This window comes from Mya arenaria, chromosome 14, assembly GCF_026914265.1.
Source record: "Mya arenaria isolate MELC-2E11 chromosome 14, ASM2691426v1".
Classification (NCBI taxonomy): domain Eukaryota; kingdom Metazoa; phylum Mollusca; class Bivalvia; order Myida; family Myidae; genus Mya; species Mya arenaria.
In genome coordinates, this window is record NC_069135.1 from 14,652,773 (window position 1) to 14,679,513 (window position 26,741).

The window sequence follows — 26,741 nt, forward strand, 5'->3', positions numbered from 1 at the left end:
AGGGGTGCGGAGGCATGTGGGGCTGTGTGGCGGGGGTAGTCCAAATAATTGTACGTTGACGGATTTTTTTACGATTTTGATATGGTAAACCTTCGAAGAATCCAGTATAACACGTCCATTATTTTAGACTAGGGCGGGGGGATGCACAACTTTTCATGATTTCAGCAATAATATAACTGACTGGGAACAAATCTCATCTTTGTTAAAACACAAAGCTGATAAAGTATAATTTACCTGTACGTTGTCAACTTGTCGCATAGTAAATATTTGGGAAGTTATTACTTCTTGTTTTTAATTAATCATATATACATTGAAGTTGATGTATAAATTAAAAAAAAATGGGGACGTTCTTGGGGACGTTTTGACTAGGCACTGGGGACGTTTTGACCAAAATGGGGACGTTTTGACCATAGGACGTTTTGACCTGGGGACGTTTTGACTGTAAATCTTTCATACAGGACTGGCAAAGGAAGAGCTTGTCCATAATGTTTGTAATTGGTTTCGAAACCAAGAATTCAACTACTGAATGCACATGAATATTAGCTGCTCTTTTATTTGCCATGCAAAAGAGTCGTTTATCTGAAAATAAGCATAAAGTGCAGACAGACACTAATTTTGTTGGCGTCGCCGCCATTTTGATTTGATGAACTACTTTCTCAGCAACACCGGCATACATCCGAGGTTGTTTTTCAAAAAATGGCCGAGGAGTTCCGAATGAGTACAATAGAAACTTTACTTACTTGAATGGAAATAATATATCAAATATATATTTTTTAAATTGTGCTTAAAGATTAAATAAAGATATAAATACGAATAGATAAATATATCTATTCTGTGTAATCATACAACTGCATTGTTATGTTGCGGTTAAATAGGGGCGGCACGTCGCTGTTCCACTCATTGGAAGAGTGACGCGTAGTTCCCCTTCGTATGTGAACGCTAGCGTTTTATAAGGATTTGAAGAAAAAACCGTAAAACAAAAAATGTGCAGAACACTTAATTATAACAATATAATAACAATACTAGTCAATTACTTCAATATAATGATTGAAAATAATGCGCTCCTCAGGAATTGTCATTTTGAGCGGCGCATTCAAGATGAATCCATAGACATATGTACATGCCGATTCCATAGATACTAAAACACGTACGTGTATATTTTTACGAGTTCTATCTTATCTGCTTATCTGATTAAACAATAAAAACAAAAGTGATTAATATTAAAGATAAACAAACTGTTACAATATTCAAAGAGTCGGAAGCGCCGTTTTCTCGTATTGATTGAAAAACAGAAATCTACAAAATCATATTTCATCTAAGAACATTAAGACGTCACGAAACATTTCTGGGATATTTCGAAGTCCTCTCCATACATGATATCAAGCCCATTAGAGATTTTCTTGCATGTTAACCATTGTTATTTTATTGACATCAATATCCAGAATAAAGCCGTTCCCAATATTTACAAGTCCGGCCATTTTTGAGCCAGACAATCCCCGAACACCTGCCAATAGAAAATGGAAATTCCCAAATCTGTTAATCTACTAATTTGTTATTATTATTTTAGAGGTCGTTTACTAGATAAGCAAATACGGAATAAAAAGATGAATAAGCACATTTAAACATAATTTAACAAAGTACACAAACAGCGTATTTATAACACAAAGATTGAACATTTTAGCTCGAGTGTACTTTGAGTATAACGTGAATACAAACTTTAAAGCACTGGAATATAATATTTTAGACATGCAAATAGATGATTAATCTCATACCTACATGAGAGAGAGAGAGAGAGAGAGAGAGAGAGAGAGAGAGAATGAGAGAGAGAGAGAGATTTGTAAAGAGTATACTTATTATTTGAAGTAATGGTATGCTTCTATAATACAAGTACACGAAACCATATCATTTCATTATTTTGTACATTGGTCCTTTTTAAAAAAAGGAATTTTCAACCGTACCTTAATAAAACAAATCAGTTTATTACACATAAGGCACTTACAAAGATATGTTGTATTCTGTTGTGTGTGTGTATGTGTGTGTGTGTATATATATATATATATATATATATATATATATATATATATATATATATATACTTTGGTAAATTAGCCGTCACGGTATGTTTGTTGAAAAGGCCTTTAGATATACTTTGGTAAATTAACTCGCCACGGCAGCTTTAAGAATAAGACGTGTGACGAAGAACAAGCGAAACAACTTAACTAAAAAATGACTATGTCAGTGTTTAGCTTTTTCATTTAAGTGTAACCATGTTATTAAGGGGTGCTAGAATTTTAAATATATAATTATTTAAATATTTTGTCAACTATTTATTTTGACTTTGTTTTGCTTTGATGGCGGTTCTACAGAGCAAAGGTGGGTAGGGATTGGGGTATGCCAAAATGAAAATGTTTCAAAATACCCTTTTTAGTTTCAATTTTTTTTAAGGGTAAAACATACTCTTCAGCAATATGTGTTGGTGTAATAAGGATACGAGCATATTTCTTTTCAAAACATGATTTTATCAGATTTTGGCTCAAAGGGCATTCGCATATATTCGGAAAATCTTTCGACAAAATAATAATATATGTTTTGTGTCAAAACTCTCTAGACTGCTGAATTTACATCTTGTGGTTTCTTAATGATATCTTTCCCTCTCCGCGAAAATTCGAGCACACGACAAGTCAAAATTGTGCCAACAAAAAAATTGTGTCGGCATTGAAAAACAAACACTTAAACCCTAGTTGGCGTCTGGGAAGAAAATGCAATACGGAAAAAGGCAAGTGCAACGATTATTATCATTATTATGGCTTGTTTGATATGTTAAACTATTTACAGTAATTAAGATGATAGTTTTATACTTAATATTGACTGACGTAAAGAAACTTATGACAACACATAAAGACGCCTACTTATAAACCAACACTACGAACAAATTCACTTTCAACGAGTTCCCATTTTTATCTTGTTTCAAAATCCCCCTACAATGTTGTTATCAGGACCTTGAGGATTGCATCAATTATTCAGTGGTCACAATTCAGGGCATTGTTCTTGTGGAAAGTGGCTCGTACCGAGCATTTCTATTCCTGATTATCCACTCGTCTTCCCAAAGAGACCATAAACGCTTATGGAATTAGCATTTTAGCAAATTTTGCTGTTCTACGTGAAGAATTTGGCATGGTTTGCGAATGGAAAGCATTATTCATTGAAACGGCGTTCTGAGCGTAGTCTCTAGAGTGAAAAATGGATTGTCTAAACCTTATGTGCCAAATTATGTTAACGTTTGCATTTCAATCGACTCTAAATAGTTCCTCCTTTGAAAAAACGCACACCCGAGAGATATCTTTCACATCTCAGTCTACTGTATGAGTTGCAGGAGGAAGCTTCATAAGCGATTCTTGTCTTATCTCTCCTGGCACGAACAACAGTTTACAGCTATTGAGATCGACCAATTCCAAAATTTGCATACATTGATGATTTTAACACACTTGCCCTGATGCATTTGTCTGGAAGATGATCCATACTTCGCGGCATTTTCTTCGTTCACACATCCGATATTATTTCTCATCAATATTGTCGTTGAAAATTATTTTCGTTAATGGTCGATACATTTCGTGGAAATTTCCGCGTTTTGTTTCAACCATGAAATCGTTTCAAAACATTAGCCGATTGAATATCACTGGCGGTGAAACAAATGTTTTTGCATTTCTTATGCTACCAACATATGTGTCATAGTTAGATGACATGAAGTAATATTTTAATGTTCAAGAATGGGCGGAGATGGCGTAGTAAACGAACCCTTCTTAATAATTAAAATCTAATTTCAGGTCTACTAGCCGACTTAAAATACAACCTCATTGGCTGAAACATTGATAACGCAAAACTTGACGCAGGGAATGTGTATCGGATTCCTGGCAGTAGGCGGACCTTTAAACACCCGCAAAATGTTGTAAAGCGTAGTACCTAATGAATGCCTTTCTGTTATTACACTGGCTGATAATGTAGGTTGTATTCAAAATGTAATTTAATCATCGTAAATAATGTTATGTCATGGTATCAACGAAGACATATCATGTTATCAAAGGGATTTAAAAATATGAACGTTAGTTATATTAAGAAGAGTATGTGTTTCTGTACAACTTACTGTATTTAGATGGGGACAAATCTTATCATTCTGAACTATTGTGATACTTCCTTTCGCATATTCACCGTGATTACCTTGATAAGTAGTTCAACCGCTGCAATTGAAATAATGCAGCTATTTGTCAATTATATATTTTATATATATATAGAGAGAGGATATTTGTTTATTTCAGTGTAAGATCGTATTTTATTTCACGAGTGTCATAGAAAAACATATTTTACATGAGTGGCGAAGCCACTCGTGAAAATATAGTTTTTTTTATGATCACGAGTATTTTATTTCACGAGTGTCATAGAAAAACATATTTTCACGAGTGGCGAAGCCACTCGTGAAAATATAGCTTTTTTATGATCACGAGTGAAATAAAAGACGATCTAACACTGAAATAAACAAATTTTCTGTTTCTTTTATGCTTATTTCCGGAATTTTATTAGTTTTTTTAATTTATTTTTTAATTACCCGCTGTTTTGAAAAGGGTGTTATTTACGCCGCTACCCGTGGGGCGCCCCTCACGCAAAATAATAGCTGTCAACTTATCTTTTTCCGTTTGTTGAGAAAAAGTTCTCTGCTATTTATTCTTATAGTTTATTATTCGCTCGTTTTTTAGTGCAAAACATTTATGAGCAGTAATCAATGAAGTTTTATAAGTGCACATATGTTCCCAAAAATAACGAAATCACTTTTATTTTAAGGGGGGGGGGGTCATGAATACATAACCAAATTACTACGCCGCCATTTGATGAATGAACATTTGGAAGGTTAAATGTGTTAGCAAAACAAATGCGGGTACTCATTGGATTTTAAACATTTCTCTTAGTTTAAGACTGCATGTGTTTCATAATAAATGAATATTCAGTCATCTTACTGTCAGAGACCAGTCTGTTTGAAAACAGGTTTGTTTTCCAGGTAAAGAGTGAATGCCACGCTAGTTTGTTGACAAATTTTGAGGCTTGTGTGGGGTAAAAAATATCGAATTATCTGTAAATTGTTGTGTATAGTTTCCGGGAAGCTCGTTTTATGTATTACAAGGGCATACAGTTCAAAAAAACATTTGAACGATGATATAAAATTATATTTATGTTCGAACAGTTGTTTTCGTCTGTAATTTGTAAGGTATGAAAGCAAATGTTCGAACATTCAGCTTCAAGATCAAGAAAATGTTTGAAAAACGGGATAACCGGTAATAAACGGTAAGTTGTAAATTTCCAAATATATATTTATTTAAATTTATAAAACATTTCTTTAAAAGTTTTTGTGGAATTTTCAAGAAAATAATGTATTGTTATGATGTGAAACGAATTTGCAGCTTTTTGTTTACAACTGTAGAGGAGATAATGTATGTACACTTATGTAGTAAACTTACAAATGAAGAACAGTTGGACTAACTTGAAATAAATAAGGTACCGCATTAAATCAAAATACCATAACAACTTTACAAACTTGAATGGGATTAACTTAACTAATCACATTTTATTTTTTAATTTATGTAAAGATCAAATGAAGATATTAATACGAATCAATTAACGGATCTAATTTTGCTTAATCATAAAACTGCATTGTTATGTTGCTGTTAAAAGGGGACGGTATCTCGCTGTTCCAATCATTTGCACAGTGACGCGTAGTTCCCCTTCGTATGTGAAAATTAGCGTTTTGTAATGATTAGAAAAAAAAGCAATAAGTGTGCAGAAAACTTGTAAATATATTGATTGAAATAACACGCCTTCCGGGAATTGTCATTTTGAACGGGGCATTGAAGATGATTGCCCCGCAATGAATTTCAATCCTTAGACATATGCAAATGCCGATTCCATAGATACTGAACACACACACGTACGAGTATATATTTACGAGTTCTATCCTAGCTACTGTAATCTGATCAAACTACAATTTCAAGAGTGATTAATATTAAAGATAACCAAACTATTACAATATTTAATTGAGTATCAGAATCGCCGTTTTCTTGTATTGATTGAAAACAGAAACCTTACAGAAACCAACAGAAATCTACAAAATCATATTTCATCTAAGAACATTAAGACGTCATTAAACATTTCTGTGATATTTCGAAGTCCTCTCTATACATAATATCAAGCCCATTAGGGGTTTCTTGCATGTAAACCATTGTTATCTTACTGACATCAATACCCAAAATAAAGCCGTTCCCAATATTCACAAGTCTGGCCATTTTGGAGCCAGACAATCCCCGTATACCTGCCAATAGAAAATGGAAATTACCAAATCTGTTAATTTACTAGTGCGTTATTACTATTATTTAGTAGAGGAGCATATACGGCATAAAAGATGAATACACACCTTTAAACATAATAAGATAACATAACAAAGTTTACAAACAAACACCGTATTTATAACAAAACTTTTCATATATCAGCTCGAGTGTACTTGGAGTTTGAAGAGAATACAAAGGCACTGTAATATAACAGTTTAGACATTCATAATAGATGATTAATCTCATCAATAGATATAAATTTGTAAGATTATACTTATTATTTAATGTAATGGTATGCTTCTATATTACAAATACACGAAACCATATCATTTCATTATTTTGTACATTGATCTTTTTAAAAGAAGAAATTTTCAACGAAATATAGATAGGTTGCGTTCTGCGGTGTATATATATGAAGTAAGAACAGATATAAATGTTCTAACACCCTAAATGTATTCAAAACACTACTCGAGAGTTTCCTTGTTTGGACATAAAATTATATTTGTTTTAATTACATAGTTACACTTTTCCCAAAATTTACATAGGGCCGTTAGTTCGATTTGCATACTGGCATGAACCCCTTTAATAATAATTATTTTGGAGGCGTCTCTACAAATCTCTATAATAAGTGTTTCACTGCATTTTTACACGAATTTTTAAACTGGAACACGCTAATTGCGTCATTCTCGTGGGAAACTTCGTGCAAATTGTATAATTAAATATTTTTCAAGAATACAAACAATTTTGGATATAAAACGTCCCCAATATCAAAAGATCTTCTTGACCAAAACAAGAAAGGTTTCGTCTATCAATATAGTTGTAAGCAGTGAGAGAGATAAACAACCTGGTGAACTACATATGCTTAACACTTTGTGTGTGAGCTGTTGGAGGCTTATGCCCAAGTCAACTCATGTTTAAAACTAAGGTGGTTATCCACATCGTTTACTAGGTAAAGCTATTGTGTTGCGTGTGTGGTCTCATTGCTGAGTTTGTATTTGTGTATTTTGCGTTCATTTATACGTTTGTGTCTTTTGTTAATTATCATTTAGTCCATCGCCTTGTGCCTCCAAACAGGATGTTTTTGTTTTCTTTATTGTTTTTTTTAAATGCATACTTGTCACAATAGCAACATTATAGGGTGAAATGAGAACTATAAATAATTAACGTAATATGTTCTAAATTGTCTGATATCTAAGATGAAGTAATATATGCATAGTTTGCTACGATTACTAACCCAACTATTCCATTTCTGTTTATGTATATCATAAAAGACTCATTAATATTGTTTTTATTCTACTTCATTAATATTTTTTTATTTCACTTCATCAATACTGTTTTATTTTTACTTCTTATTTTACCTCATTAAACCTCTTGAGGTTGATCAAGAATTTGATACACTGGACTTATAGTTCAAACAGTAAATAAATGAAAAACATCACAATGTGAAAGTCATGTTTTTATTATACTTAATTTATTATACACCCCTTGCATGCCGTCAAAATGACACAGCATTGTACCAATCACTGTCAAATTAAAAAACGATTGTCTGAATGGCTGAAATCAAAATTACGGTTCAAATCGAATACCGCGCTACTATTCATTAAAGAGTTTGCAAAATCATTGTCAATCATACATGTAGTTAGTATATGATTCTGTTAAACAGAGTGAGACAAACATGAATTAGTTTCAAAATTGCAATTATGATTGACCAATAGCAAAACACAAACTGAACTAATGGGCAATATCGTTATGTGCGAATATTCATGTCGTCTTCGGATGAACAATAAAAAATATCCCTTAAAAATGCCACACAAGGTTTAAGTATATTTTTTTTTGTAAATGATATATTGTGTTTCGTAACGAGTTACTACATTGAATAGGATTGGATGATTAATAACTGATTTAAACCCCCAGTAAATTTACATTTTACTGACCGTTTCAAGCCGATACCTATCAATCCTTGATAAACATACCTAGTTTTTTATATATATAGTATGTATGCACTGTGCTGCTTGTGGAGTTTTGTGCTATTCTTCCATGTTTCTTGTTTGTGATATTATGTTCTATGTCTTTGGCGTTTTACCCAGTGCCCTCAAACTGGGTTTATGTTTAAACATTTTGCTACTGAGCTAGTTTCTGTTGCTTTTTGCATAAATATTGGATGATTAATAATACATGAAAAATAAGGGGTCAACTCGTAACGTATAAGTCTAGAAGATTATTATGAATCATGGTTTCCAAATCAATAATATAACACATTTTGAGGAATTTAATAATTATTAAGGGAAGGAACTCTTTCTCATTGCCGAAGGTTAAATTGTCCGCCCTTCTTTGTTTTGGCGCCTTTCTCACTTGTTCTTTAGATTAATCCGGTTCGGACGTGTGTTTTTTATGTCTTAATGTGTCTGTTATTATTAAGTTATGTTGTGAGTTCAAGTATTTCCCAGTTTTATTGTGGGTTTCAAATGCATCGTTGTTCAACGTCTGTTCTTCTATTTTAATCCTTAATTTCAAATACGTCAAATATGCATCAAAGGATTGTGTTCTAGTATTATACTTGGTTGAATGTATGTACAATTTCATTAAAATGATAAGAAAAATGCAGATGTTGTTGTATTTGTTTTTTGTCACTGTTGCCAATAAGGCTTCATGTTCACCTATAATTACATTAATTGTTGTTGAAGTATTTTAAGAACTCATGCGTGTGACGTTAAGTTGGTCAATCTTGTAATGGTTGAAAAGATATTGCTTTCTAAATTTGGAAGGCATCGTCATGATATTTTCAGAATTGTTTCCAGAAATGTCGCTAGAAATATGAAATAAACAAAGAAAAGCAAATATATGTTTAAAGTCCATAAATCGAGGTGGTGGTGTTAGTAGTATATACTCCGGGTCCCGGCGTGAGCACATTGAAGGGCCCCAGAGTGACAGTTCAACCACCGCACACCTATCCTGGGCAGAACCAGTACTGGGTGCCTTCACCTCTGCAAGGAACTGACAACTTCTGTACATGCCAGGGGCAGTGGTACAGTGCGAATGGTCGTAGAAAGGATTTCATAACCAATCACAACAGAAGTGACCTGGTCCGCCCGGGAATCGAACCCGGGTTGTCCGATTCAGAGTCCAACGCTCTACCGATTGAGGCGTGTGTTGCAGTTCATTTTTATACGTTTATGCGCACCACTTGAGTTAACAAAACTATTTTATTGACGTTTGCAATAACATAACCAATATAATAAAGATGCAAATGACGTCAGAGATACTGTAAGGCTGTGTGCTTGGTTATGTAAATACACTTGTAGCCAGTTTGATAAGAAATACATGAACAATTATAACATTCAAACCTAACCGAGAATTATTCATGATATTAACATGTTCTCTTAACAGGATACTAATGTGCAAAGCACATTTAATAAATTATAAAATATTTAAGACACCAGAAATAATTTATTTAGTTTTTCTGTAATCCAGGTCTTTTCAATTTGTATTTTTTCTCCATTTTGACACGTACTAATTATAGTCATTACAACTAGTTGGGAAATATCAGATATCATTAACGTTAGACAAAATTGTGTCTGAGACGTAAGTGGCAAGACAAGACAAGACAACTGTTTTTTTGTGATATATGCCTCTGCCCCTGAAGTGCAATACAAATTAAGAAGAAAAAGGACCCCAACGTACTTCTGCCTGGATACATGGCCTCTTGCGATGATGCTTATAATCATTTTTGCTCTGCTCATCCATGGCGTTTCATCATGATAGTTTTAAATATAAATGAAATGATAACCCACTCAACGAAATGTTGCTTCGAAGATGAGTATAAAATTACTACAATTTTATTTTTAAATAAAGCATGTTTAAAGCATATTATACATACAAAAAAACCATACCAACACACAACGAATATTATCAATTGTTTACTTGTTATAATCATACCTTATTCGAATGCTTTTATTTTGTGATTTTAGCATATTTGCTTTCCAAAGCCATGAGCTTAAAATATAAATGTGAATATAAATAAATATAAGTGAAAATTCATAACAAATTTTCTCCATATATTCTGGCGAAAGTCGTTGAACTAAATTAACGAAAAATATTATTTTACGGGTATAAAATATAAAGTAACTATATAAATATTTAACGCTGATTTTACTCAAACAGCTCCGATGATATTGCAAAAAAATCATGATTTTCGGATAATGTAAGCTTTGCAGTACATTGTATGTAAATTGAGAAACACAATTCATTGCAAACATTTTCTAAAAACAATTGGTACAAAAGGGGTCAATCTAGATATACGTGTTAAAGATGCGTCAACCAAGGTAAGCTATGGAAAGTGCATGCCTTTCTCGTTATCATGTTTCGAATTGTGTTCCATATACAGTACATCTCTAAATAAATTGGAATTTGAAAGCTGTCCAATAATAAAAGTAAACATGTGAAAGTGATGAGACCCTAGACACACCATTCCAGAATAACAGTAATATAACCTGTCGTAATATCACACAGCAAAAGCACAAGTGCTTAATTATTAAAGATAACAACAATATAATAATGTCTAATTAAGGACCAGGGGCGACGTTCTTGCATTGACTGGAAACACAAATCACCAACTCGTATTTCATGTAGGAACTGTAGGAGATTTTTTTTTCGGAGCATTCCCCATACACAAACTCAAGCTTATTAGAGGTTTCCTTTCATGGAAGTCATTGTTATGTTATTGATATCAACCTTCTCTGTATTTTCTAATCTGGCAGTTTGAGCCAGAAAATTAGCTATTAGAAAAACAGATTGTCTTATGACCATAATTGCGTCAATTGTTCTACCAATCGGAACTTTTCGGCTAATTTCCATCGAAAACAACATCGGATGTACGTCGGCACATCAGTAGAAGTAATTCGTAAAATTTTAAATAATAGTTTTCATTCATTGAAGTGTTACGTGTAATTTGTATTACTTAGTTCAAATTGATTGCAAGATGCAGAAAAATAATTCACTCCCTAAATACTTTTGCAAATACGGAGCATAAACGGTTTTACATTAAAAATAAGCGCTTAAGTCATCACAATAAAATCTACCCCATGTGCGTGACACTTTTAATTGCAAATGAATAGAACGTCAATAAGTTTGTTCATACTTAAATTCTTAGATTGGAAACTTGCTTTTCACGTTTTGAAACATGAAAAACAAACACTCTTTGGTAACAAACTACACATCAATTTAGCGCAACAGATACATATGTTAAGCATTTGTTTGGTATGCATATTTGAATTGCGCACACCTATGTATGTGCTTTGAAAATAGAAGAGTAGCAACTGACATTCTCTTCAAAATTTATACACAAACTACGTTAATAATATTGAAAATCAATATAAATTGGGAACGAATATAGAAGTTTACATGTATAGTGTTGGTTATATAATATTTACCAACACAGTTAAAAGACAGCAAAAGTGCAAAATTTATCTAGAACACATAAAATGACTTTACCCGACATTCCATTTCAAAAATTCACATACCTTTCGGAATTTGATGCATTCATGATTTAAGCGCCGATCTTTAGGGCATTGTAGAAAAATAGGTCATTTCCATTCGGCTTCCCAGCAAGACAATGTACGTTGCTGGGATTCGCATTTCAACCAATTTTTGACTTTGGCAAAAGCGGCTGTCTTATGCGTTGAAAATGCATTATATAACAACTTTTAAAGTGATACTTGATCTTTCAAAACTCTATGTTTAAACTTGAATTTACAATGCAAATGTCGCTATTACAATAGATAAAGAACAAACGTATACCAAACAGATACACTTTAAACATTTTAAATTTCTTTCCATGAGTTGTGTGAGGAAGCAATGTATTATCCCTTTTGGCACGCACCAAATGGTACAACTTTACAGATCGAACAGTGTCCCAATTATCATCAATGAATTAAAATATAGACATCGACTTGATTACTCTCAATTAACGCAAATAGTTAATGAAAATGGTATGCTGCTGGGGATATTAGTAAAGTTTAAATTGTATAACCTTTAAAAGCATTGGGCGAACATACCAATGATGCTGGAATGATGACACCAGACACAGACTACATTTTCAAGTACAAAAATACCCCACACATAGACATGCACACAATCAAGTATACCCAAGACACAGACTTCATTTCAACGAACAATGATACCCCACTCATAGACTTCATGCACGCAATCAAGTTAACCCGTTTAAGACACATACTTCATTTCAACGAACAATGATACCCTCACATAGACTTCATGCACACAATCTAGTATGCACCAGACACAGACTTCATTTCAACGAACAATGACACCCACAAATGGACTTCATGCAGACAATAATGTATACCCAAGACACAGACAAGATCAACGCGTGTAGTAAACGCGCGAGAAAGACGAGATGTATACATCCGACATTATCAGTCTGCACGTGTTTAATTCAACGATTTAGCTTACATTTCTCGCTTCTTGCACCATCCTTGGTATATAAATATGCAGTATGACATCAAAGGCGTTAATGCAAACTTTTCTCGCGTTTAGTTGCAATAACGTGCACTATCGTTGACGTCCAATATGTACCAGAAAACAGAAAAGAACATTTTAAAATATATATTACAAGGCCCTTTCATTCATAGGTTGAGAAACACTTCTTCAATTAATTTGAGAACTCAGTCGACTATTCCGGAATATTCTCACAATGACTCCAACTCATTTCATTTGTATCTAAATTACCCTAACGATCTGAATAGTTTTTGTCCTTAATTGACAAGAAGAAAATGTTTGCCGAATTTGGCATCTGGGAAATACGTGCGCGAAACAATTTCAAATTATAGGGATCCCAACGGACCAACTGATCTCGATAAACTCAATAAATTATTTCTTCAGATTATATTTATATCGATCATTGGCATGGTTCTTTATTGTAAGGGTGTACAAAGAAGGTGGAAATTCTCTTTTTGGTCATTTTGCTGCCTTTACGACTGCCCTGAGCATTTTTTCTCCATGCAGTTCTAATCGTAGTTTTGAATTACCTAAGGACGACTTTTATAGGTGGCATGTTTTAAATTGAATTGCAGTATTGTCTAAGGACCTCTGAACAGGATAAATCAATCATTTAGAGGATATTTATTATTTGTATCCTTTGCTCTGCTCTTAAATGTCAGGTTGTACATGAAGACTGGACAATCTTTGTGGCTATCTTGCCGACTTATGTCTACAGCGTGCAGTGTTGTCTCCATGCAATTCTAAATGCATTTTTTAATTATTTAATGTAATACACAGCGCGACGTTTAATTGTGGCATTTTTGTATGTTAATCGTTCCACATGACAGAATGGCAGATACTATAATAAATTAATGTTGCATATCCAAGCAATAATACATGCAAAGATTGACCGGAACATCTTGTGACTGTCTTAACAAATAAAAAGGTACGCATGCGCCCTAAACAGACCGTCCGCACTGAATCATTTGCCATTATTGGCAATGTATTTTTATCATAGTTTAAGATTTATTCTTAACCTTATCAAAAAGCCACACAAAATTGATAACTTGTTCATTGGATTTTTTTTCAAAAAATAATGGGGCGAGCGAGCGAGCGAAATAATTAAAAAAAATATTTGTTTTGCATTTAGCAAAATAAAAGGAGCGAGCGAAGAGCGAACAAATATATATAGTCATTTAACTCACTTTTGCTCACATTTTATTCACTTATTAACTAAAAAATGATATTGTAAACAGTAAAAGGATAACATCCAGTGAAAGAATTATAACACTAAAAGATAATTCTATACAAATATTAGTTTTGAGATCAAACAAATTCTATTTGAGACCAAGCAAATGTATTTCTTTAAAATATTTAATAAACGAGAAAACTCAAAACCACAGTTTTCCAGTTTTTTAAACCTTTTTTATTTATTTTTTTTCAAAATACCCTATGCATGGCTAAGTTAAAGCCTGGACACTAGCGCCAATGGTCACAGCCACCTGCCTGCCCAATGGCATATCCAAATTTATTAACAAGGTTTTCCTCTTTTCCTTAGGAAAACTTGGTTCAAAATAATTCTCTATTAAAATACATTGTCATATCTCATGCCATGGAAATGACTAGACAAGGTGACTTAATAACTCACAAAATAAATATAGGCATAATTGCAATCAAATATAAACTACAGCTATCACTCTTGCAATGACTACACGATTGACTTTGGTAGCCATCTTAGTCATGTAAGAGAATTTACAAAAATCCTACACCGTATTGTAAACCATTTCAGCACCAACTATGTCACAGAAAATTCCAGCCAGCGCCATATTGAGGCTTTCTCAGAATTTAACGCCTAACTTTTCTAAACTTGCAGATTTTCCTTAATTTTTTTAGATATCTGTTCAAATTTAGACGTGTAATAGAAATACAAAAGACACTTTAACTTCGTTTGTACTACAAATACTGATTTCGTCAATTTTCTTATATAGCAAAATGATATATCAAGAAAATACAAGAATATGCAATATTTTTTCATAGACAAAAAACAATCAGCATAAATATTTAACACTTGAATGATTTCCATATATAGTTCAAATATACACATGAACATCTAAAAAATCTACAAACATTTATTCGCAACACAAACTGTGATTAATACCTTTTTTGAATGGTAAAACTCATGGGATTGCATGAAGCACATAGAAATGTCAGTCAGGTTAATTTTTAGCGTCATCCTACTGTCCACGAACATTGACTCATCGGCGACCAAGGCCTCCACCACGAGCACGCCCTCGTTGCCTCATGGGGACAGGAATTTCATGATCCGCTGCATCGGATAAAATTCAGCACTTCTTGCCCAGTATATATATATATATATACGTTTACTTTAAGCGGAAGCCAAATTAATACATATGCAAAAACATTTGTCCCAAATTTAATCAAACTTTAAATGGGGGTAGAATTGTCATTTGTTCATGTAATTTTCAAGAATAAGGAAGTGAAATAAATGGTTTCATGTTGACAATTTAGTCTCGATCATCCAGACGCTTGTATCCGGGTCTATATCGTTCATTGGCTCTAATTAGAGCGGCTGCTTGATTGAGACTAGCCGGTGCTTTGATAATTGTTACGATCGAAAAAAAACGCTTATAAGGGAAAAGGCTACATTCTACTAAACAAATTAGCGCTCGTAAAACATAACTATTTTTTTTTTAGATAAAAGTGATAGTGATAAAAAAATGAAAATATTGTTTTTGCTTTTCTTTTTTTGAAGAAATAGGTGCGGGAAATCCGATGAACAAATTATTAATTTGGTGTGGCCTAAGGATAATATGTCAATCGTACTTACTTTTACATTTTCAATGATGTTAAACCAAACAATGAACTGTTTAACAGTGAGTATGGGTGTCCATAAACAAGCTGTTTATATTATATATATATTATATATGGAGTGTAAACGAATGTATGTAAATCAGGTAATAATTTATTCTTTTAACCATTTTCATTAAACGCAGAAATATTAACCACAATTTGACTCAAACTAACAATTACAATTGCATTTTCACACATTGTATGTGGTGCATTGAATGAACTCAAGATGAAGTACGATAAAATTGCCGTCAGGGAGTCAAGTGCGATACATACTTTAGATGATAATTATATCGATCTTTCTCTTTTCTGCAACTATAGGATGTGCATGAAAGGTCGAAATTCTCTATGGGACTATACTGCTGACATCAACTGGGTGCAGTGCTTTATCCTGTTTAATTCATATTTATAGTAAAAAAAAGAGAAAGCCTCCTCCAAGCTCGATGCTTATGTATGTGGCATGATTTCATTGTTAATTAAACAGTATGGCCTGTACTACCTACATTATGGAATGGCATAATTTAGATCTGTAATACAACTATGTTACCTATCCATGTAATAATGCATTTTGATTAGAAATTAAAAATATATATATATGTAAGAAATTGATATAACTGTTGATCAGTTGAGAGTTATAACATTGATAGATTTGTAGTAACAGGGTTTATCTTTTGGCATCACATACTTACACCAAAGAACAGCGAATAAATTGTTCTTTAAGGAATTTCAGATCTATTTCATTTCAAAAAGGTTTCTGTGATATTGTTTGTTGTATCGATTATTCACAATTTAGGGCACTGTTCGTGTAGAATGAGGCTCATGTGGAGCAATTTTACTCCTGATTATCCACTCATATTCCTGGAGAGACCATACATGTTTGTGTAATGGGACATATGACTCATCATACCGATGTACGTTGAGAATACTTCGTTATTGCCGATCTGGATGCATTCTCGTTTTAAAGGCATTTTTATCATAGTTTTTAAATCAAAGTTTTCAAAGTGAAAGTCTCTTGACCTTATATTTCAAATTCTATTTCACATTTCACTCAATCTGCAGAAGCTACTTTTTACTTAAGTGTTAGATCGTTCGCAATTCGTGAAAACATATTTTTTCTACGATCATTGAAATAAACACATTTTTTAAATGCAAATTATTTTTATTTCATTTTTCTTAATTTCGACTTTTTTTGTCTTTGCAAAATGACCCGTGGGACGCACCACAGTTTTAATCGCCAATGACGCAGACTGTCATTCCTACGCTGGCTTGATGAGAGAAGTTTTTCAAGATTACTTTTAAGTTTATCATTAACTCATACTTGATTTCAAGCATTGTATGAACATGTATAAATACTTTTGATGAATGCATTTATGTTTCCAGAAAATGTTCTAAACAAACTAAATTGAACAGCATATAATATAAATACGACCAAATTACATTGGTCGTGAATGAACTATTTGAAAGGTTAAAATCCAAACAAAAACAAATATAGATTTACAGTTGTTTAAAAATAACTTCAAAGTATATTAGAGTTTGTGTCGTGTTATTCAATCAATTATAGAACAAAACAAAACAGAACATATATTTTATTAAGACTTATGGTATGACATAGGTTATACATTATATGAAATAGAATCATAAATGCATTCAAAAAATATTCAAAGCAGGTGAGGATGAACAAAACTATTATAATTTTAAATCAATATTTAAAGATGATCTTCTAATACTCAGCTTGTTTGACAAATAAGGATAGTTTTATAAGTTCTTGTTTATTTCTTGTGTTTTACAGTTCAATGAACTTAAAAGCAGACGGACGTTAATAATAATACCGTTTTATGCATTCCTTTCTTATAGTTTCAAAACGTGTACACATACAAATAAAATGAAATTCGTCTTCTATATCTCTTAAGTTACAGCATAAACAATATCTGTCTTCACGTTGTATACGATTACGATTATATATCTACCCGTTTGAATCCTTAACGGATGTGCAGAAAGTCTAAGTCTACAGAAAAATAGTCGTAAGCTTTTAGGTAATAAATCCAAATAATCTTCATACACAAAAGTAGTCTTAAATTCCTTATGCAAAATTATAACTGGGCTATCAAGGGATCTATACCATTCTTGCTTAAAACAATCAATTATTCTTGTTTTAAATTCAGGTAGAAAGTACTTTTCATTTATCATATTAGGATTATTCAATACGTATGCAAAACCATACTGGCTCAAAAGCTTTTTAACTTTTGATACCCAGTTAATATTTCTATTATTACAGTCAGATAATGCATACTTATATACACTACTTATTATAATGTTATCGCTATTTGTAACCTTTAACCAATATTGTATAATTCTAACAAATCTATGTACATAGAGAGGATATACCAAGCACCCCGTACACATTTGCTGTACATGTATTTTTTCTGACGTTTAACAAACGTTTACAAAACTTTAAATGGATTCTCTCAATTTCCTTAGACTTTAGTTAGTAAATCCCCAAATTTCGGAAGAAAATTCAAAACGGGGGCAACAAAAGCATCAAATAGTTGACAAAAAATATTTGGTTTCAGGTCATACTACTTACATTTACACAATAATACATTTAATGCTTTTAAAGCTTTGCCAGTTAAATGTTCCTGGTTTAAAGCATAATTTCCAGTACTATTATACTGTTAGAGATGAGCTTGTAGACGGGTTGTATTCCAGCTAACGAATGAAGACTACTCTACGTGGTTAACATGCTTCATATTTCCGATCATTAATTATGGAGTACTTTAGTTTATTAATATGTTACTTGTTTCGTGAAAAAGCAAATATTTCATTAAGTGTACCAACAATCACGCTTTCATTTTGTTTTGTTTATTTTATGCATATGATTATAACATAATAATGAATGAAAATTATAAAACAAAACAATTTCTTCCATGCATGAAATATGGGGTTTTATCAGTGAAATAACATCAGTGAAAATATCAATTTGATATTTTCACTGCAAAATAAGGTGTAAAAATATCAACTTTCAGAAATAGGTTTAAATTCCTTTGTAGTTACTTCCCCTTAATCAAGACAGAACACTTCATTTTGAACCAGTAAATTTTGGCAAAAAACTGTTTAAAATTTAAAAAAAGTTTTATGAATTTGGAAATTAACAACTTAACCGTTTATTACCGGTAATCTCGTTTTTAAAACGTTTTCTTGATCTAGAAGCCGAATGTTCGAACATTTGCTTCGATACCAAACAAATTACAGACGAAAACAACTGTTCGAACATAAATTGAACTTTATATCATCGTTCAAATGTATTTGGAACTGTTTGTCCTTGTAATACGTAAAACGAGGTTCCCGGAAAATTCATATAACAACTTACAGATAATCTGATTTTTTTACCCCGCCCACGCCTCAAAATTTGTCAACAAACTAGCGTGGCATTCACTCTTTACCTGGAAAACAAACCTGTTTTCAAGCGAAACAGACTGGTCTCTGACAGTAAGATGACTGAATATTAATGTATCATGAAACACATGCAGTCTTAAACAAAGCAAACTATTTAAATTCCAATGAGTATCCGCATTTGTTTTGCTAACACATTTGTCCTTCAAAATTTTCATTTATTAAATGGTGTCGACGTAATTTGGTTATGTATTCATGCCCCACTTATAATAGAAGTGTTTACGTTATTTTTTGGAACATATGTGCACTTATAAAACTTCATTGATTACTGTTCTTATATTTGTTGCCCTAAAAACGAGCGAATAGTAAACTATAAGAATGAATTGCAGATAACTTTTCCTCAATAAACCGGAAATAGAAAAGTTGACAGCTATAATTTTGCGTGAGGAGCGCCCCACGGGTAGCGGCGTAAATAACACCCTTTTCAAAAAAGGGGGTAATTAAGAAATAAATTAAAAACAAACTAATAAAACTCTAGAAATATGCATAAAAGAAACAGAAAATTTGTTTATTTCAGTGTAACATCGTATTTAATTTCACTCGTGATCATAGAAAAATTATATTTTCACTGGCGAAAATATGTTTTTCTATGACACTCGTGAAAAAAAAATACGATCTTACACTAAGATAAACAATTATCTCTATTTATTTTTTTGGCTATTCAATTTGCAGTAAAAATTTCAAATTTAATTAGGGATTCGCTATTAACCTTGTGTTTAAGAAAATGTAACAAGCTTTGGTAACAAATAAAATATCAGCTGTGCTCAAGAGGTACATGTAGTATGCATATTTGTGCGCACCTATGTACGTGCTATGAAAATTGGGGAGTAGCTTGTTACAATTTTGATAAACTAATAGAAATAAATTACGTAAATGATATTGAAAATAAAGATTAATTGGGTTTAGAAATAGAAATTTACACGTATATTGTTGGTAATAAAACACATTCAAACGTCACCTTAGTGCCAAATGTATCTGGTACACATATAATGACTTTAGCCGACATTCTTCTTCAAGAAAATCATTACACCTTTGGGGTTCGGATGCATTCATTATTTAAGAACCATTCTTTAGGACATTGTAGAAAAGTAGATCATTTCCATTCGTCTTCCCAGCGAGACAACTAACGTTTGTGGGATTGGCAATTAAACCAATCATTAACTTTTGCTCAAGGGGCTGATTTATGCATTGAAAATGTGTTATATAACAACTTTGAAAATGATAATTGAACTTTCAAAACGCTATGTTTAAAATTGAATTTACAATTTAAATGTCGCTACCACAATTCAAGGAGAAATGCTTTCCTATATTGAATGCACAATCTTTGTAAGATTTGTAAGTCCCATGATCTAATTTGTCAATTCAGATTCTAAACGTGCCACGTAAAGCAATACATGTTACTTTACATTGTGTTTTTAATTCTATATTATACCATTTTGATTTAGTCTGTAAAGGTATGGTGCTTTCTTTGAAAATATTTCGCTTGAAAAAATCGCTAAAAGCAACATTGAGAAAACCGAAAAAGCCGACGTTGTTCATAAATAATAAATAACTACGTTAGAGAATATAGCGTTCAAGTGTATTAAACAATAAAAGACGAATACGTTCCAAGTCGAGAATCTACGAAGGAGGATCGATACTTTGATAAAAAGATTATGTTTATATTGTTATGAAAGGTGTTGCTTCTTTTCTGGTATCTTTGATATTTCACATAAGCAAAATGTACGAATATAAAAAGATCTTCATACAACATGTGATCCAGATATGCTTATAACCACAGCCCCGGAGAACAAGAATGCGACGTTCAAGATTGTCATACAGTAGTACACAGCCCCCGATTGAGATGGTATTGCCGCTCTAGGCAACGCTTCTTACTACCTTGCTCTATCAAATATGCAAACAATGTTTTGCTTTTCCTTTTGTTAATCTCTAGCACGCATAAAACATTAACTCTTGAAGTTAAATTTATATTTATATCCTATAACTCGATTGTGGCAAAAGCTAATCTCGAATACGTGCACTGGGAGGTACAGAAATTTCTAGACAAAGATCCATGTTGGGCCTCTTTTAAGAGTTTTCTAGACGTGAACGAAAAATGTTTCCGGCACCCTCGCTATGTCGTCGAAAAACAGCTGCAGGTCCTATTCAGTGTGCGCATACTTCCCTATTGTTTCCAGTATGCCTTAAGTCCGCCATGACGCCATGGGAGAATGGATACTTGCAGAGAATTGGACCATATTTTTTTCTTCAACTTGATACATTTTTGCTTCATTTTTAATATTTTTAACAAATATATTGCTGGCTATTGTGTATGTGTTTCTTCGAATAGACTTTGCTCATTGTCACAGTTAACTTCAAGAAATATTGTTAAAAACAATAAAAGAAACAAACACCATTTGGAATCCCCGTTAAACATCAAGAGTGTTCCAGGTCATTTTGTCAACATCGTTCATATGAACATTAGCCTCCATGCATGTGTCCTGGATATCGATTTAATGCTTTCAGCTTGAACACAGCTGGATGGCGTATCATTTAAACAGAAGTAAACTCATACATTTACTAATACTGTTTTGCACTACCTATAATGAGTGTAAAAAACGTTTGCCGGTACTGTTTTGATATATAATAACGATCCAAATGACTTTATAGGTAATGGAACGCTATGCAAATCATGAGTTTATTTATTATATAAAACCATTTTCATTAAACGCAGGAAAATAAAACTCAAATCGACTCAAACTAACATTAACAATTACATCTGCACACGTTATATGCGTCGGTATTTACTGATCTCATTAGAAGAAGTACGACAAAAATGGCGTCAGTGAATCAAGTGCGATGCAGACTTTAGATGATAATTATATCGATCTCTTTTCTGCAACTACAGATGTGCATGTAAGGTCAAAATACTCTGTGGGACTATTTTACTGACTCCACAATAACTGTGAACAGTGTATTATCTGTTTGTTTTCATAAGGGAAATAAATAATATTCAAAGCCTACTAGGTCGATGCTCATGTATATGGCATGTTTACATTGTTAACTCTACACTATGGCCTGTTCCAACAACATTATGGAATGGCATAATTAAAATCTGTAATACAACTATGTGACCTATACATGTAACAATGCATTTTGTTTAGAACTTTGAACGAATTATATGTAAGAAACTGATATAACTGTTGGTCAGTTGAGAGTTATGAAATTATATATTTGGAATGACAGGGTTTGTAGTTTGGCAACACAAACTTAGATAAAAAACAGCGAATGAATTATTTATTCCTCGAGAGACCATTCACGTTTGCGTTCTGGGAAATCTAGCGCATTTTGCCGATCTACATTGGGAGTAATTCAATATTGCCAATCTGATGCATTCTCGTTGAAAAGGCATTTTTTATCAACTATTTAAATCAAAGTTTTGTAAGTGAAATTCTCTTGACCATATATTTTAAATTCTATTTTGCATTTTACTCAAGGTGTAGAAGCTACTTTTTACTTTAGTGTAAAAGCGTTCGCAACTCCTAAAAATATATTTTATCTACGATCATTGAAATGAACACTTTTATTTTTTTTATTGCGCATTATTTGTATTTCTTTTTAATAAATACCGACTTTTTTCATTCCCCTTTGCATGATCCGTGTAATATCCGTCCGATCGCCAATGACATAAACTGTCATTCCTATGCCGGCTTGAGGAGAAATAGGCTTTCAAAGATTACTTATTTTAATTAATTATTTAATTAATTTTACAAACAATTTAAATTGAACAGCGCATGAATAAAAACGACCAAATTCCACTCGTCGCCATTTAATGACTTGACTATTTGAAAGGTTGAAATGTAAACAAAACAAATGTAGTTTAAAAGTTGTTTAAAAAATGATGAGTTTGATTCGCTTATAGACGGGTTGTATTTCAGCTAACGAGTGAAGAGCCACTCTCTGTGGCTTACATGTAACATATGCTTGAGTATTTGTTTTTGTTTTTAAAGATTTTGTACTACAGCAAACATTCGTTAATTCAGCTTGATGAACACGTAGTAAAACTAGCATGACCATTCCCAATGTAGGAAAAAAACAGGTCATAGAAAGAAATATATTCAATAATGGCTTTAATATTTATAAACCATTTTTGACATTATTTACTTATTCAAAGGTGAGATAGCCGAATTTAATCAACTAGAAATAATTACATTTTTTAAAGGGGCACAATATCAAAATCACTTAAAATTCCTAAAACAATATTAGCGGTATTTTGACTCTGTTTTAACTTGGGAATGTGCGGCCACGTAGCCATTTGTTGAAAATCCATTGATAAAAGCAAATATTCTTTTAACTGTACATACTATTACACGCGTTCTTTATGTTTTGTTCAATTAAATAAAAAAAAAGTTGAACATAATAATGCATGAACATGATAAAATAAAACAATCGTTTGCATCTACCAAGTGTAAACCTAAATTGTGCCCATATAAAAGTATTGCTCATTTTGTTTTAATTTTCCTATTCAATTTGCAGAGAAAATTTCAAATCTTATTAAGGTATTATGCTCGCTATTAACATTTTGTTCAAGAAACTGTAACAAGCTTTGGTAGCAAATTAATATCAGTTTTACTCAACCGATACATATGTAAAGTATTTGTGTGGTACTCATACGCAAATTATGCGCCCCCATCTACGTGCTTTGAAAATAAAGCAGTAGCTAGTGACTATTTTTTTAAACTTATAGAAACAAATTACGTGAATAATATTGAATATAAATATTAAGAAGGGATGAAAGTAGAAGTTTACATGTAAAGTGTTGGTAATTATAGAACAGTAAAAAGTCAGTTTAGTGCCAAATTTATCTATTTCAAGATATTCACTTCACCGCTGGGTTTCGGATGCATTCATTATTTAAGACATCTTTAGGGTATTGCAGGAAAGTAGATCATTTCCATTTGACTTCCCAGCGAGACAATGTACATCTGTGGGTTTGGCAATTAAACAAAACTAACTTTGACCAAAGGCGCTGAATTATGCATTGAACATGTGTTATATACCAACTTTGAAAGTGATAATTGAACTTTCAAAACGCTATGTTTAAAATTAAATTTACAATATAAATGTCGCTACTACAATAGATTAAGAATTAACGTATACACAAGAGATACACTTTAAACATTTATTTTCCTTTCCATGAGTTGTGTGAGGAAGCAATGTATTATCCCTTTTGGCACGCATCGAATGGTACAACTTTACAGATCGAACAGTGTCCCAATTAGCATCAATTATTTATCTTTAAAGTCGTCCATATGTATGAACGAATAAACTACCTTTTAACGTGTACATTTGTATGGACGAATGAACTACATTTTAATGCGGACATATGTATTGAAAAATAAGATACAGTCAAAGGTGTACATCTAATGTATGGAAGTCGGTATGATCCTTTGCGTTGTTTTTTCCAAACATTTCATTAAAAATAAAAAAAAAATAAAAATTGGGCGCATCATATTTATAACTCTCAATTAACACGAATAATTGATGTAAATGTTATGCTGCTAAGAACTTTAGATTATATATCCTTTATGGTATTTGGTGAACATACCAATGGCGATGGAATGATGACACAAGACACCGACTCGATTTCCCAAAACAAAAATACCCCACACATAGACTTCATGTACACAGTCAAGTATACCTAAGTCACATGACCATGTTATTTATGTCTTTGAATTAAAATGATTATCTTAAATACCCTAACGATATGAATACCCTAACGATATGACTAGTTGTTGTCATTTATTGACAAAAATAAAATGTTAGCCAAATTTGGCATCGGGGAAGGACATGCGAGACACGATTTCGAAGAAAGGGGATCCCAACTGACCCCCGGATATAGATAAACTCAATAAATGTATTCTTTAGGTAAATTTTTATATTGATCATTGGCATTGTATAATGTGAGGGTGTACAAGAGAGGTTAGTTGTCTCTTTGTGGCCATTACACCTGCTATGAGACGTGTTTTTCCATGCATTTCTAAATGCAGTTTTGAATAAACAAAGGGCGATGTTAAAACTTGGCATGCTTTATATGTAAATCGTATTACAGTTTTGCCTAAGGACCTCTGAACTGGATAAATTAATCATTTAAGAAGATATCTATTTGTATCCTTGACACAACAATCTTAGATTGTACATGATGGGCGGACAATCTTTGTGATTATCTGTGTGCAGTGTTCTCTTCAAACATTTCTAAATGCAAATTTGAATACAAATTGGGTGACTTTTAAAAATGGCATTTTGTGTATCATGTTCATTATTCTACAATACAGAATGTTTGATACTTTGAAATGAAATTTTATGCTGCGTATCCAAGCAGTATTACATGCAATGTTTGACCGGAACATCTTGTGATTCTTGTTATAAATGAAAGGTTTCGCATACGATCTAAACAGACCGTCCGCACTAAAACATTTGCCATTATTGGCCATTTTTTTGTTTAACTCAGTTTAACATTTTTTCTTAACCTTTTCATTAGGATAATATGTCAAATCGTACATACTTTTACATTTTGAATGCTGTTTAACACCACAGTGAACTGTTTAACAGTGAGTTTGGGTACCTATAAAAAGCCTTACCGGTAGTGAACTCCTGGTATGTGAACTCCTGGTGTGAGATTTATTTCCTGTTGTATGCTCACCGCGTTACATAATATCAGTCATGTTTCTCTTGTTTGGATCGAAAACAAACGTCTTCATACATATCCAAATTCGTTTTTCATCTGAGAACGTTACGAGGGCACGAACTGTTTCTGGCCTTTTTCAAATTTATCTCCATACTCGATCTCAGGCCCATTAGGGGTTATCTTTCATGAAAACAATAACTTGATGCTATCATTTTCCGATATACAGACCATCCCCATATTGTCAACCTGGCAGTTCACGAGGCAAAACACCAGCCTTAAGATAATGGGGACCAAAATCTGCTATTGAGTATCGTTTATTATTATACAGTGCGTTTAGTCCAGATGAACGATTTTTAAACCCTATTAGTGATATAAACAAATACATTGGTATGTTACATTTTTACTGCCATTAATCTTAATGACAGGATGATATCTATCTATTCGGTACGGTTGCATATAAGTGACATACGTGTTTTATTCTTTAATATCTCGTTTTAACAACTTACGTATCTCGCTTAAACGACTTAGTAACTCGTTTAAACGCCTTACGTATCTCGCTTAAACGACTTAGTAACTCGTTTGAACGCCTTACGTATCTCGCTTAAACGACTTAGTAACTCGTTTGAACGCCTTACGTATCTCGCTTAAACGACTTAGTAACTCGTTTGAACGCCTTACGTATCTCGCTTAAACGACTTAGTAACTCGTTTGAACGCCTTACGTATCTCGCTTAAACGACTTAGTAACTCGTTTGAACGCCTTACGTATCTCGCTTAAACGACTTAGTAACTCGTTTGAACGCCTTACGTGTCTCGCTTAAACGACTGAGTAACTCGTTTGAATGCCTTACGTATCTCGCTTAAACCACTTAGTAACTCGTTTGAACGCCTTAC

The 26,741-nt window shown here is 32.7% G+C and overlaps 1 pseudogene; it reads right to left on the bottom strand.

The window, feature by feature from the left end:
- Positions 1-26,741, bottom strand: part of LOC128215863 (uncharacterized) — a 43,957-nt pseudogene that overhangs the window by 9,867 nt on the left and 7,349 nt on the right.